Source organism: Cyanistes caeruleus, chromosome 9 (genome assembly GCF_971803275.1).
Source record: "Cyanistes caeruleus chromosome 9, bCyaCae1.hap1.1, whole genome shotgun sequence".
NCBI lineage: Eukaryota > Metazoa > Chordata > Aves > Passeriformes > Paridae > Cyanistes > Cyanistes caeruleus.
This window is the reverse complement of record NC_141709.1, coordinates 4,002,404-4,017,091: the sequence shown is the minus strand read 5'-3', so window position 1 is coordinate 4,017,091 and position 14,688 is coordinate 4,002,404. Positions and strand designations below refer to the sequence as shown.

General features: G+C 40.8%; 1 protein-coding gene and 1 long non-coding RNA gene across 6 annotated transcripts in view; both read left to right on the top strand.

Annotated features, from left to right (window-relative positions):
• RASAL2 (RAS protein activator like 2) overlaps window positions 1-14,688 on the top strand; it is a 160,837-nt gene that overhangs the window by 9,815 nt on the left and 136,334 nt on the right. The window lies entirely within an intron of this gene.
• LOC147651443 (uncharacterized) lies at window positions 12,542-14,377 on the top strand. The gene is made up of 3 exons (XR_015274170.1): window positions 12,542-12,594; window positions 12,727-12,796; window positions 14,243-14,377. It is a non-coding gene; the product is annotated as an uncharacterized LOC147651443 (long non-coding RNA).

Here is a 14,688-nt window from a genome sequence, read left to right as displayed (position 1 = left end):
GTTTTCAGATAGCCTCAACCCCCTAGAGATAATGAGTTTTATTTCCCATATAGTGCAGTAGCAAAAAAAGTTTTATGGTCTTGCCATAAATATTTGTCAGTTTGCTTTCCCATACCCTTGGCTGGCGACTCCTCTGCTTAAAGAAGCTCCTGTAGTTGTTCTTGTCCAATTCCTTGAGTACTGAGTACTGTCAGAGCAGTGTGAGCTGAGGCCATTTCTAACTCAGCTCTCCTCATTTTGATTCCAGAGGTTGCTAATTTCTCAATTTATAGCCATTAAATCAAATTAGGAAGAAAGCCTAATTTCTTTTTTGTCAGCCTAGACAAGCTTTGCAGACGGAAGTTAAGCATTTTCTGCTCTAATTTCTTTTTTTTTTTCCTTTTGGACTCACTAATAGGGAAGTCAGGAATGTGAAGCAAATGGCCTCTGTTTGCAGAAATGATGAATGTGTAGGATAAAAGGGGGGATGATAAGAAGGAAGCAAATATTTTTTTTTATTCCAGACCGGTGCTGGAAACGGGGAATTTACATGTTGTGAAAGTCAAAATATGTCTGAAACTTTGCTGGAAAATAATTGGAGAGGAATGCAGTAATAATAATTAAAAATCTAAATGGTATGAAAGGGCATTAATCTTAGCAATTCTGGCACAACTTGCTTTCTGCTATTTTATTTTGTCATAGTACATTGCTTTTTCTGTGTTAAAAACCAGAAAAGGGTGAAAATACAAAACTGTCTGAAAATGCAGTATGGCTGTCAATGATAAATATATGTTTGCTGTGAGAGTAACATTCACCTGAATCATCATGTCTCAAATTTATCTGGATCCTGACTTCAGCAGGGTGTTTGGCCAGTTATCTCAATTTGTACATTTTTGGTAATTTGGATTTAATGGCTCTCTTGGCACCTTTAACCTGCTGCTTATATATAATGGTGATCTAATACTGGGAATCTGTCATTATTTCATATGTGAGCCAGTAAGCAACTGTGAATTATATACAAGCAATTAGAAGGAGGCCTTCTCCTTAGTCCTATATTTTGACTTACACATTTTTATAAAAATGATTACATTCCCTGTCTTTATGAATAATATGAAGAGCAATAGCTGTTAGCATCAAGAGACAGTAACTGTTGGCTTTGCAGTGGTCCAGATCTCTTCTCAGAATGGGTTGGAAACCAGACAGCCTGGGACACAGCAAGTGCTCTGGTAGGAGTTAAGGTAGTTTCCCCTACAAGCAGGTAGATGTTCCTATAAACAGGTGCCCAGAATTAAATCCACCTGCTTCTTCCATGCTGAGAAAATACTTGCTCTGATTACAGGTTACATTAGCTTTGATGTTTCACTTAATTCTGGGGGGGGAAAAAAGGTGAGGGTGTACTGCTGGGCCCTAGTTTTCTGTGTTTTCGGGCTGATGACCTTTTACTGCCATCTCTGTGGAATTACTACAGGTATCTGCTGGCCAGACCATGAGATCTCTTGGCTGACATACCCATCCTATTGTAAAACATAACCACCACATCTGTTTGCAGATCAGTCTCTAGTTGGATGGCTCTAAAAATGCTTTGGGATGAATCTCAGATGAAAGCTGTGGTGACAGAGGCGTGTTGGGAGGTTGATACCCAACAACATAAATCTTTGCTGTCAAGACTGTTATTGTTGTTGATGGATTTGAGAAGGGTTATCACCAGTTCAGTCTGAAAAGCATGCAATTGAGTTTAAAACTTTGAGTAACTTTGTAGAGAAAAAGCTGTAGTGTATCACTTTGAGTGTAGTTAATCTGTTTCATCAGTTTATCAGCTGAAATGTTCTAGCTGTACTTTTGATTTCCATTTATAATAACCACTCAATTCTATAGCTGACACAGTATCCCTCCCTGTTTCGTTTCCAGACTTTATTGATGTGGCTTCTTTGTGACCTACTTTCACCGCTTTAAGGTTGCTTTTTTTCATTCCCTTCCAAAAGGAAGTGCCTTCCATGAGAAATGCTGGAAGCTCACTAGCCAGTTTTTAATACTGGTGGATGAAAAACGTGGACCAGCCTGAGTGGCCTTCTGCTTACACCCAGGGTAGATGACGTGACTGACTCTTGGGTACTTTCCTTACAAACTTCTGTTGCTGAGCATTTTGAGACCCTGGAGGTTGGTGTTTGGAGAATTAGGGAAGCCTGTATTTCCTTGGAGCTCTGATTGCACGTGATGGAAGTGACCAGCCCTGTGACTCTTAGGGACACTGTGTTAGCCTCTTGTCCTTGCCAGGGCCTGCAGTATGTCATGTGCATATTACTTAAGCACTTGCACAGCTGGAGGAAGCATCATCCCAGTTCTTACTCCTTTTACTCATTGTGGGGTGTTCTCCATTTGTGTTGCTCCTTGTGGTTTTCTCTGTAGTACCTACTGGTGGTGATTCAGTTTGAGGCTGAGCTGTGTCTCTCTTCAATTAGCAGTACCTGTGCTTTTTATCTGGAGCAGGAGGTGTGTGTTTACTTCTTTGTGGGGACACAAAAAACAGTTAGTGAGATGCAGTTTTCAGCAGATACATAACATTTAGCTCAGTCTTGTTGGGGGTATTAATAACTCATAGGAAAAAAAAAAAAAACGCTCCTGTAATTTCACAAAGCAGATTTGTGATCATCTTCTTGTAAAACTGGCTGCTTTTCTCCCTGCTCTATTTCACTTGGGTGTCAAGTTGGTATAAACACTGGTTACCCAAAAGAAAAATCTATTCCAGTCATTTTTCTGGAACCTTGCTGGCTTGTTGGTTTCCAGCAAAGAGTAGCCAGCTTTGTGTGTGTGCGTGTCTCTGTTACAAAATGAGCACGCTATTAATTTTAACTGCACAGTTTTTGCTTGGAACAGCAATTCAAACCATGAGGGAAATCGTTCTTGTGTGTGTCAGTGTCAAAGGAATTTCAACAAAGGTGACATTCAGCTCCCATTGGGGTCTGGTCTTCGCTCTTCTGGGGCTGGGTGCACATTGCCCTTAAGCCTCTTAGGGAAACCTTTAGAAGAAGGTGAATGGAGAACTTGAATTACATGAGATGTCCACCAGTGCTGCAGGTAGTGAGGGATTGGAGGAGAAACACGTTCTTGTAGCCCACTGCTGCAAGTCACAATCCTCACTGCCTCCCCTGTTGCCTTGTGTCCAGCCAGCTGTGGGCTTGTGTGCTGATATAAACATGAGGTGGTGTTACTCTTTTAAATGGAGTGCTGGAAGAGTCTGGGGGGTAAAAATACAGCTGAAAGTAGCTGCAATGGAATAATTTGCCTCAAAAGGCAACCTCTGGCATTGTGCTGAGCGTTACCAGGGCTCTGAGGTTAAAGGAGCTGTGTGTGATTGGGGAGAAAATGCAGGATTCAGCAAGTGTGGGGGTGCCAGCTGGAGAGACACAGTGGTTTTCTGGGTACACCAGCTATTTCTCCATGTGTCTTGCCAGCAGGATGCTGGGTGAAAGTGGGGTGGTGCTGTTTTTGTTGGAAGCAAGCTTGGTACAAGAGGCCATGCTGGTCCAGAGGCATGGCATGTGAAAGCTGTTAGTGGTTTGCAGCTTTTTAGGATGTTCTTTTTCTCTGGTTGAAATATCCAGCAAAGCAAGTGAAACATGAGAGATACTGAGTTTCATACCTTTTCTTTTTTTTTTTTTTTTTTTTTTAATCTTTCCTTTCATCAGTATATAGGAAACAATGAATGCAAATCTATTCCCCAACACGTGCAGATGCATTTGTTGCTTGGAAGCTGAGCTGGGCAGGAGCTCTGAATTATCAGCATCTGATCCCAGAGCTTTCAAAATCTGAAATCTCCTTAATATTCTGATGAGCCACCATGGTTATTATTCCTCTGTTTTTTTCACTTTTTCTTTTTTTTATTTTTTTTGAAACTCATATTGCAATCTGAATACTGTTGGTTTAGGATTAAAAGAGATAAAGAGATGTTAGCTGGCTCTATCCTTTGCACAATTTTCCTGTGACAGCAGAAAGAGGGAGAGTGGATAGTATGATTCTCTTTCCTCCACAGTAGTACAAATGAAGCCTGAATTAGGAACAACTTTTAAAAATTAAGAGATATTTCCTGCTCATAATTGTGTCTCTCTAATACTCTGAGTACCAAAGCACATAAATTATTCATGCAAGGAAGAAATCCTCTGAATTTTTTCTTGGGGAATCACAGCACTTCCAAAGAAAAAACTTTTTGCCTCTAAAGACACTTAACAACTCTGCTCTGGATTCTCTGGCAAAAGTATTATTCCTGTTATAGCTTATCTTTAGAAATAACCACAGATTAATTTTAAAAGACACATGTCTTTTAAAATGTAGCTTGCTTACCCAGATGGCAATTAGATTAATCTTAATGGTAATGTAAATCTGGAGTAGCTCTCCAGCCTAAGGGCTGGCCATTTTACTCTCCAGCTGTTTTCCAAGTGATTTATTTCATTTTCCCCCTTGGTTTCTTTGCCTCACCCCCCAGCTTTACTCTTGCTGCTCATAGTACAGTGAGAGAAGAACAGCTGCACTTAGCAGCTCCAATAAATGACTTTATTAGAATTAGAATTGTGTCTGCTTTACACTAATACCAAAGGTCTTAGTTCATCTTGTAGCCTCTAAAATGGATTGTCATCATTTCCACACTGCCTCCTTACAGTGGGGGAAGACAGCTCTGACTCAGCTCCTGGATAAATGGGAATACAAGGAACTGAGTGCTGCTGCCAGGAAATTTGTTCAGGCTTTGTCAGTGGCTAGAAATGTCTTTCTCCCCACTTACTGTAATGTTGAACATAACATGCAGGAAGAAGATCTGCTTTACAACAGCTCAGAAATAAGGATGAGCTACCTTTCTGTCAAAAGGATGTAAAAAAGTCCTTAAGCTTGAGGATTTAATGTGGATATGTTAGAGGACAGTACAAATGTTATCCTAGGTCACAGCAAAACCAGTGCTCCATCTGAAACCTGCAAATTCTTTGGCATTCCTTGCTGACAGAAAATAGGATTAAAAACCTTACTCTTTTCAGGTGTTCCAGTGAAGAGGCTCATGAGTAGGGAGTTGCCTTTTTTTAGTTGGGAAGTAGCTCACATTTTGTATGGCAGGATGGAAATTCCTTGCTGCTTCTCCTGGTTCTTTGAACTTCAGAGCAATACAATTACATGACAAACACAGCAGAGTTATGTGCAATCCCAGGGAAGCCATGCCTGCAGTGTCCTGGGGATGGAGCAGAGCAAATCTTAGAGGTCAAACTCAACTCCCAAGTTCTGTATGAAAGATCTGAAAGATGAAGTGGTGCTTAATGGTTCCTGCAGAGCCCTCACAGACAGACTCCCTTGCCTGGGAGGAGGTTTCCAATTGAAATGCTACCTCTGGGCTTCACTTTGAGGCTTCCCATCTTTTCTTCTCATCTGGACCAGTGTCAGCTGCTACTTGTATTTGTCTTTGCATCAGGAAAGTCTCTGCAGAGCGCTGGAGGATCACCACTGGAGAGCCCCAGTGTCCAAGGGATGTGATTCCCAAGGGTCCTAGGAAAAAGCATTTCCTCTTCTGCATTTTCTAACTTGTATGCTATCTGTAGCTTGTTATTCTTCCAAATTCGTCTCTCTGCTGCACCCGCCATGGCTCCTAAGCAAAATTTTATCCCCTTTAGAAGTGCAGCCCAGACAGAATATTAACACCGTTCTAATTTATTTTGTGAAGAATGGGCTAAAAAGGGAACAATTTGCCTCATTTGCCTTGTCAGACTTGTTTAATGTCAGTACATGAAGTATTCCACTAGAACACTTCCATCTTTACTGTTAGTAAGTGGATGTTTTTTGTGGCTGGTACACACAAGGCATGAGCTTCCATTCACACATTTCTGCCATAGCTTCTTTGCTCTCATTCAAATACCAGTTGTTTCTTTTGAGTAACTTATATAGTGGCAAACAGACCAGGCAGAAAAAATGAGGTTTGATTCTTATTTTTCTGAAGGTGTGCCTTTGTCTTGAAGAAAAGAGAAATTGTTATTTATAAGCCAAATAATGTATTTTCAAATGTGCTGTGTGGTTTGGAGGGGTTTTTTTTAAACTGTTCTACTTTTAACTAGAATTCTGTGGGTGAAGTGCTAGAATAAAACCCAGCAGCAGCTTGATGCTGTGCACCCACTTGGATGGTAAAGCAGAAGGAAAAATACCAGGGGAGCGAGCTGGGGAAAGGGGCAGCAGCCCTAAAAATCCAAACTCTTCCTAATCTGTCTCTTAATCAATTGTGTTACTGCACTCTCAGTTCACAGGCAGCCTGAAAGAAGAGACCAAAGTTCTTCATGGGAGATTTGACAAATCCACCTGTCAGTGTCACCCAACAACTGATTTATCATCTCTGACAAGTAGAAAATTGCTTTGACTTGTCTGCAGGACAAGTAAAATTTAGTAACAGTGATGGGGTATTTTAAAAATTGTCATGATCATGTAAATCCTGTTATCTCTGTAACCCAAGTTCTGAACTGTAAAATGACATAAACTTGCTTAAAAATTTTTTTTAAAAGGTCTCATATTAACAGATAACAGGACATTTTCCCCTCTCAGTTCATTTTTAAATCCTGTTGCCTTCCAAAGGCTGACACTTATGTCTTTCAGCCCTATTTCTTTGGTAATAGAATATTGAAGAAGATGTATTTTAAAGAAAAAACCCAGCATGTAGCTATATCACATCAAAAAATACAAAGGAAGAAAGTCTGCTTAATCTGACAAAGCATCAGTGTTTAGGCTATAAGCTCATTATGGGGCTTGTATAGTGGGAGCTGATTTTTTCAAATTAATTTCTATGATTACCATAATAAACATTTTAATAATATCCTTTCCTTCCCTCATATCCTCAGCAGCTGAATATTTCAGTAGGTTATCTGGTCTTTCACAGCAGCCTTTATCCCAATCAGCCATGCATGATCTGTTTACAAGAATGCTTATAGGTATTTCCAGTATAATTTCATGTTCCAGGTTTTGCTGCTTCAGCAGCTTCTCTCAGTGCATTTGGGGTGTTCCCAGAAAACACTCAGGGAGTTTTGAGAATTTTTGAATTTCTAATTTTATTTGGTAGTCAATGCAAAGAAGTCACATCATATTCTATTTAAATCTTTCATCAAAAACAATTTGCTGTAGCAAATATCCAGCACCTTGAACAACGAGGCTGGTGCAGCAGCGGTTGGTTTGGTACGTGCATTATTTGCTGACAATAGTAAGTAAAACCTCGTGTTCTGCTGATGCTGTGACTGAAAGGTTGAGGGAACACAGAATGTAGGAGTAGGGCACTGTTAAATGGCAGAGATTTGTTTGGATTAGGGATCTGTGCAGAGCTGCCTCTTGCTCTGGGGTTCCAGCACAGGAAGGACATGGACCTGTCCGAGTGATTCCAGAGGAGGCACCAGGATGATCAGGGGGATGGGGCAGCTCTGCAGTGAGGGAAGGCTGAGAGAGGTGGGATTGTTCAGCCTGGGAAAGGGAGGGCTTTGGGGTGACCTCAATGTGGCCTTTTCCTGAAGGGAGCCCACGAGACAGATGGAAAGAGACTATTTACGAGAGCATGGAATGATAGGACGAGGAGAAATGGGCTCAGAATGAAAGAGAGTAGGTTTAGATTAGATGTAAGGAAAAAAATTCTTCCCTGTGAGGGTGAGGAGGCCCTGGCACAGATTGCCCAGAGAAGCTGTGTCTGCTTCATCCCTGGAAGTGCTCAAGGCCAGGTTGGACACAGCTTGGAGCAGCCTGGGATAGTGGAAGATGTCCCTGCTGATGGCAAGGGGCTGGAAGTGTCTTCAAGGTCCCTTCCTGCCTAAACCATTCTGTGGTGTTGTAATTCATGACTGCTGCCAGCTTCTAGAAGCTGGTGGCGTTTCAGGCTGTTGTACCACATGGATTTGGGTCTGATATTGCTTTTCACTTGCAGCTTAGGAGCAGCACCAGAAATGTCAAAAAACATCATTCTGATCTAGGCACGTTCATAACACACATCCTCTGGGATTCCTCATTTGCATCCAAGACTGTCCTGGCTCAGTTTCTATAACAATCTCATGTTCTGTATGTTGTCCATGATTACTCCAAAGCTCCTGCTTCCCGAGTTTGTTTCCCATCCATGTCCTCGTGCTTTGAGCACTTCTTCTGTGCCTTGTGCTCTCCCGAGCTCATTGTCAGCAAGTAGAAGAGCTGCAGCACATCAGTTTGGAGATCTGGAAGCTGTGTATGGGAAGGCTAGGCAAGCATTTGAAACCAAAATAAAATCTCCCAGCGAAATAGTGGCATAATCAGCAATTCTAGTGTGTAAAGCTGATTTCTCTAACCTGTCCCTTTTCCACACACGGTTCCCCCTCACCTCCCTTTTTTCACTTGCCCCTGCTATTTGGGCTTTGGGGGTGGGACACTATTTTTAAAGATACATTAAATGCACTAGCTAAATTTACTGAGCTAAGAAAAACAGCACAAGGATAATGTAATAATTGTGAAAACCTCCTATCAAAATCTCTGTGACAGAAATAAAGCATGGATAAAATGTATGATGCTTTTGAAGTGAATCCATTAGTAGTGAGGATAGACAGCAAAGTCTAGATATTGTTTGATTTTTTTCTTTTTCTCTTTTGAAACTACCTGGTTGCTGGGAAATGTCAGCATTATTGCTGTCTTGAGGCTTTTCCAGTGATAGCTGATTAAGAAATTGAATACTTTCAGTACTTCACTGTTTTAAAAATAAGGGGTTGGGGATTGTGTGCAAATGAGAGAGTAAACAAAGAGGCTTTGGAATTCCAGTCTGGTGCAGAGGAACAGATTCATTGCTGCAGGAAGAAATGGTTTCTAAGAAACTTTTGGAAAAAAGGAGGCAGATAATAGCAGTGCTTAAGCCTGTGACCTGCTGCACACTTTGATGGTGTTTCTCAACATCAACATGGATACAAGTAGTAAAGATGGAAGATAGGAGTAAAAGCACCTTTCATGATAAGACCAGAAGAAACAGGTTTTGCTGTAAAGATTAAATGCTTCTTGCACTTGTATTTTAAGCAGTATTTTGCTCTCTTAAAAGTATTTGAGGAAGACAGAGATCAAGCAGGAGACATGATAATTACACGAAGCTCGTTTACTTCTGACACGTCATGCCAACCATTAAATCAGGAGATGTGGTGAAAACCGGTTTAGAAGCTTCCATTTTAGTTTATTTGCAATTTTGTCTTGTAAAATCAGTGAAGGCATAAATGCATACAAGCATGATGGCCTTTTAAACTTGCCATGTTTCTAACAAGTGGTGTAGGAAACTGCTGCTGCCTGTTGACCCTGTCCCTCTGAACATCAATAACAATATGTTTATTTTTCCTCATCTCTAATGTTAAGTTGTTGATTTCAGTAGTTTTGACCTTCATTTCCTTTTGGAATGAGACTTTTTTTTTGTCTCCTTCTCCTTGGATTTGAAGATTGACCATCAGGAAGCAATATGTTTTGCTTATTTTAAGCTATGCAACACATATTCATTCCGTGCTTTTTCTGTCCTTGGTTTCAACTTGTAATATCTCAGTTTCTTCCTCACTTACTCTAAACACACACAAAAAAAACAGGGCTGTCTTTCCTCCTGCAGGCTCTAAGCCTTTAGTAACACTGATATTTATATTATCAGCAGGCTGAAGTTCACAGGGTGATGCTGAAGTGAGAAATAGAGAGTGTAAAGAAATTGCTTTGTTATTGTACTCAAAGGTTTTTCTCAAGTGGAAAAATAAAACTCTGTTAGAAGTTCAGCAAGATCCAATCACCAGTGTTGGAATTTGAAGGTACACTGAAGAAAGGAAAAAGAAAAGAAAGCAGACTGACAGTGGGATACAAAGAAAATGTCAAGCATCTGTCGTGCCTGAAACTGTACAGATTCTGTTCAGTGAACATGGTCACTTAAATTTTACCCTAGTTTTACATGTCCAGTTAAACATTTTAAGCAAGTTTTGTCAGCTGCCTTAGTTAATATACATATGATTGGTTTCTTGATTTTTGCCCTGCAGCCTTGTTAGTCTGATCCTTCTTTCAGATAGTATCATTAAAATACTGTCTCATTAGAAAAATGCCAATTTAACATCATCTTAATGTAGCCTGTGTGCATCTATTTTTCTGTAGCAATAGTGCATGCAAGCTTGCCTTTTTTTCTTTTATATCCTTTTTCTCTTTCCCCCACTGTATTAACAGCTGTGGTAGATGAACCAAGAGCAGGGACCCCTGCATTATGTTGGGACTCGACTTCAGTGGTGACTTATCTGAAGTCTTGCCTGACTAATGGCTCTGTCACTGTTTGCTGGAGAGGATAAATTTGGCTTCCCTGGTCACAGAGTACTACTCTGACTTTTCTGTTAACACCTTTGACTCTTTCTTTGCTGGCTCAAAGAAAACCACAACAATTTAAGTAACCTGTAGCCAGCTGGAGCTGGAAGTACAGTACATTTTAATCCTGCCTTCATTTCAGCAGTATTTTGATTATATGATATGGAAAAGCTTAAGTTACTCTGTGTCTACTTGGTATCAGTAGATCACAGACACCGTATCACTGTTAACATTGTAAAGAAAAATATTCTTCACATTTAACTTTGAATACATTTTCCCTCTATTTCTTACGCTTGTGATCTGAGAGATGGGAGAATTTTCTCTCCTCTTTTTCCTCCTTTTCCCCAAACTCTTAATTAGTGTTTCCAGACAGAGAAATGGGATACATCAAAATCTTGCATCAGGTTTGTTTGCAGTGACCTGCCGGACTCTGTGGCTGTTGCTTTGTATAAAAGTAGGAATTTAGATCCCCTCTTTTAGGATGGACTATTACCTCCAAACTGTTGTGGCTCACTGACCTTGCATGGTGTATTTGTGGGACATTCATCTTCATGAAGCAAATGCAAATCTACCAGATTCTGCTTTTCCCAGCAAGAGGCTTTCTGTGACTCTAATTCCCTTATCATAAACACAGCAACTTCAGTTGTCCCCGAATCCTGGCCCATCTGTCTCGGATTTACTAGAATAGTATCATGGTTTAAATAACATCGCCTCCATTTGTGGAAGCAAACATTTATTGTTTTATCTGCAGGCAGAATTGATGAATATTAGCGTTTGCAGGGATAAATGGCATTTTATCATGGACTCATAGCAATATCCCACATGGCTGCACCTGCTCTTGGAGGCAAAGTACAGGGAGAAGTGACTTACAGATGGACTTCCAGGCCCAGAGGAGACTCAAACCCTCTCTAAAAACTGATTATAAATTACCTTTTTTCCATAATTTCAGCTGTTTAAATTTTGAGCTTTCTTCTTGTGATCAAACACTTGTCCCAGCTCCTTTTCCTGAGCAGTCTCAAGGATTGTTTTTCCCCCATGCAGGATAAAGAGCAATAATGTGCTGCAGCTTGGGGGCACATTTGTTTGAGTGCTGTCCCATTTGATTAGGCATCCTTGGTGAACCAAACCCACTGATTTTTTAACCCACCTAGCATGGAGCTGAACTTCAGATCCGAATCCCTGGTATTTGTGCTGATTTCACAGATGGTGAAACTTTATTTTCCAGTTTTACAAGCTGATTTTACCGATATTTGGCGAAAATCATCCTACTGTGTAACTAGCATGAGTAAGCATCAAAACTTTTCTGTCTCTTTCCAGTATCTTTTCTGCTGACATTTTTTCTTGTTACAGTGCTTTTTGCAGTACTTTCATATCTATTTTATTCCTGGCTTGTAGCAACTGTGAGAAATCTTTTAAATAAGGACAGTTGTTAGTGTGTGTGGGTTTGAGAAGTTATGAATTCACAGCTACTTGAATGTGCAGGAAAAAATAGCCCTCTTTTTCCAGCTTGAATGATTTGAGGATTTTTGGGGGAGGGCAGGGAGGCATCAGTCACTTTCTACAGTCATTTCATGCTGCTGGATCCCTCTGCATCCTCCAGCCTGGGCTGGATCCTCTGGTAGGTTTATGGCTGTAGGTCAGTGTTGGAAGGCAGTTTATGCACATGCTCTGCTGTGTTGGAAAGCTTAATTAATTACAAGCTTCTCATTTTTATCTTGCTGTTTTACTGCTTTCACACTTGCTGATCCCAGGGGGAGATGGTTCCCCAAAGATACAGCCCAAGGCACAGCCAGCTCTGCTAGAAGGAAAGGTTCTACTAACCTGTTTTAGTGCTGGGCAAAGGGTGTTGTGAATTTCCTCATCCATCGATTTGCCACTCCCAAACAAATGAGTAGTCTGTCCTTGTTTGGATCACCTGATTACTAGCCAAAGTTTAGGAATAGAAGGACAAAGTAGTATGTGTGCTGTCGAAGTGGATTCTAAACGGTTGATTATAGGGTTAGAAAGAAAATAATATGACAAGAAAATGCAAGTACAGATTACACATGAAAACAAGATTCTTCCTCTGCTGCTCTGGGAGCCAGCACACTCTGCTGCTCCTCACAAGGCTCCATGACTTTGGGATTTCTTCAGGCTTACAGTTTCCTTGCTAAAATCACTGCTGAGTGCAGCCTTCTCCTTCAGCCTAAAATAAAACAGCCTGGTAGCTGTGCTCTGCCCAGGCTGAGCTTTGAGAGTCAGGTGTCAGCATGGGAGCAGAATAGTTTTCCCCCTGTGCTCTCAGCTGGGATAAAAAACAGGGTGAGAATACTTTCTTAATTTTTCCCCTTAATTTGCACATTACTCATGCATCTCTTGGTTTTTTGCAGATTTTTTGGGTCTTCTGTCTGTCTTTGACTGTTTCTCAGAGTTTGGGACTTTGATTGTCCACAGACCTTAAGAGCTTCTACCTTCCCTCTCTCTGTGAGCTCTTCATGAAGGCCAAGTGTCACACATGTGACAGGTTTGCCATTCCCTGCTTTTTTTTTTTTTTTCCTTTAAGCTACCTTCCTTCCTTTCCCACCGCTTCTTTTTAGCATTTTTAGCTGCTGTAATGCTTCTGCTATAATTAGCTCTGAGCATGACTGTTGTTATCTTTCCAGAGTTTAATTTTTAAAAGAAGGTCTAGAGGAAGTAATGCTCACTTGGCTGAAATCCTTTTATTGTTTCAGCCAAGTGGCCAGCTTGGGGATGGTTAATTCAACAGGCTTTTAAGAAAATTACCTGCTTGTCCTCTTCTTGTCCTCAGTCTGGATCAAGGACCTCATGTACCATGGGATGTACAACTTAAATATGAGACAAACACTCACCCCCGGTGCACGTGCATGCTTATTTTGATTTAGTCTGGATTTTGTATAATTTGTCCATCTAGGTCATCAGTGAAAATAAGCTCACTGTACTATATGCAAAACAAGTCTGATTTTTGACTTGTTCCCTCCTGAAGAAGAGTTCTGTGCAGGGTGTTGATTTTGCAGAGGCTGAGGCTCAATTGTATGGAGGGAAGAATTTTTCCTTGCTTTGAAGCTTGTGCCAATTAAGGCTGAGCTGGTGAGGCAGCCTGGTGGAAACTGTGCACCCTTTTCCTTTTAGCTTATGGGTGAATTTTGTCTCCATATTTACTAGTGTGAAATTAAAAAAAAAAATAAAAAAATAAATTGAACAGGATACAGGAACAGTAACTTTGACTTCACCTTGCACCATCTTGCAAACAAATCAGCGGCTATCGTCCTGCCCTTCCCAGAACTGGGTGTGGTGGCTGAAATAAAACATTTCACAAAGAGAACACAGCCCTATTGTTTCAGGGCAGCAGAACCATGACTTCTGAAGGCTGAAGTGAGGGGTTTGGTAGTTATTTTTACTGTGGGTGTCTTTTTTTGTGGGTTTTATTTTTTCAAGTAAGATATTTCTGCTGGTCTTGCTGCTTTGTCTCCAGTCTTTATTATTTTATTGATTATCTAAATAAAGTAATTTTACAAGGAGCCTTCAGGGCCAATCTCTGTAATTTGGAGCTCATTTCAAAGTACTGCTTCAATTTAATTGAAGAATTTCAGGTAGTTTAGCTTTGAAGTATTCCTCTGCACCAAGGAGTGACTGCATGAAGGAGAACCTCCCTCAACAGTTGCCTCAATACGTGGCCTCAGAGAAATGTCTGTATCCTTTTTCTTCCACCTCCTCATTGTTTTACACTCATGCTTATAGCTGTCTTGAATTTCATTTTTAGTTTTCAAGCTGGGGTTTTTCTTTATTCATTTTATGAATGCAATGCCAAGCAGGAGTCAACCTTGTACCTTAAAACCCAGTCTAGGTTTACTGCTTAACTAGGAAATAGGAACAAAGCGGCCTCCTGCGTAACTGGTACCATTTCTCTTGCTGAATAAACCCGTTCTTATGATTATTTCTTTACTGGCAGCAGTCCCAGAAGGTTTCTGAGTGGATGTCCATGCACGCCCGTGCCCTGTTTTGTGACTTTTGCCCACTGATGGGGTCTGAAGTATCTCTGGTTTGTATGTTCCTCTTGGAGAGATGCTGGATACTGAGCAAGACAGCTGGACTTGGCCCAAGAATGACTAGCAGAAAGCTTGAGAATTGTATTATGCAGAAGAAAAGCCTAATGGATTGTAAGAGAGTCCCTGGGACCTTGGAATGTGGGTCTCCCAAAGAACTCTGGATGGGGGTACAGCATAACTGAAGATAAAGGGAAAACCACACGTAATAAAAGTGTGATTTATGATTGTGACTTCTTGTGCCAAGTAACTACATGTGGAGACTGTGTTGTTCTCAGGAACATAAGGAATGATCTTTGTGTTTGTGGTATTATTTACTCCAAACACTACTTGACACTGTGTTAGAAAGGAA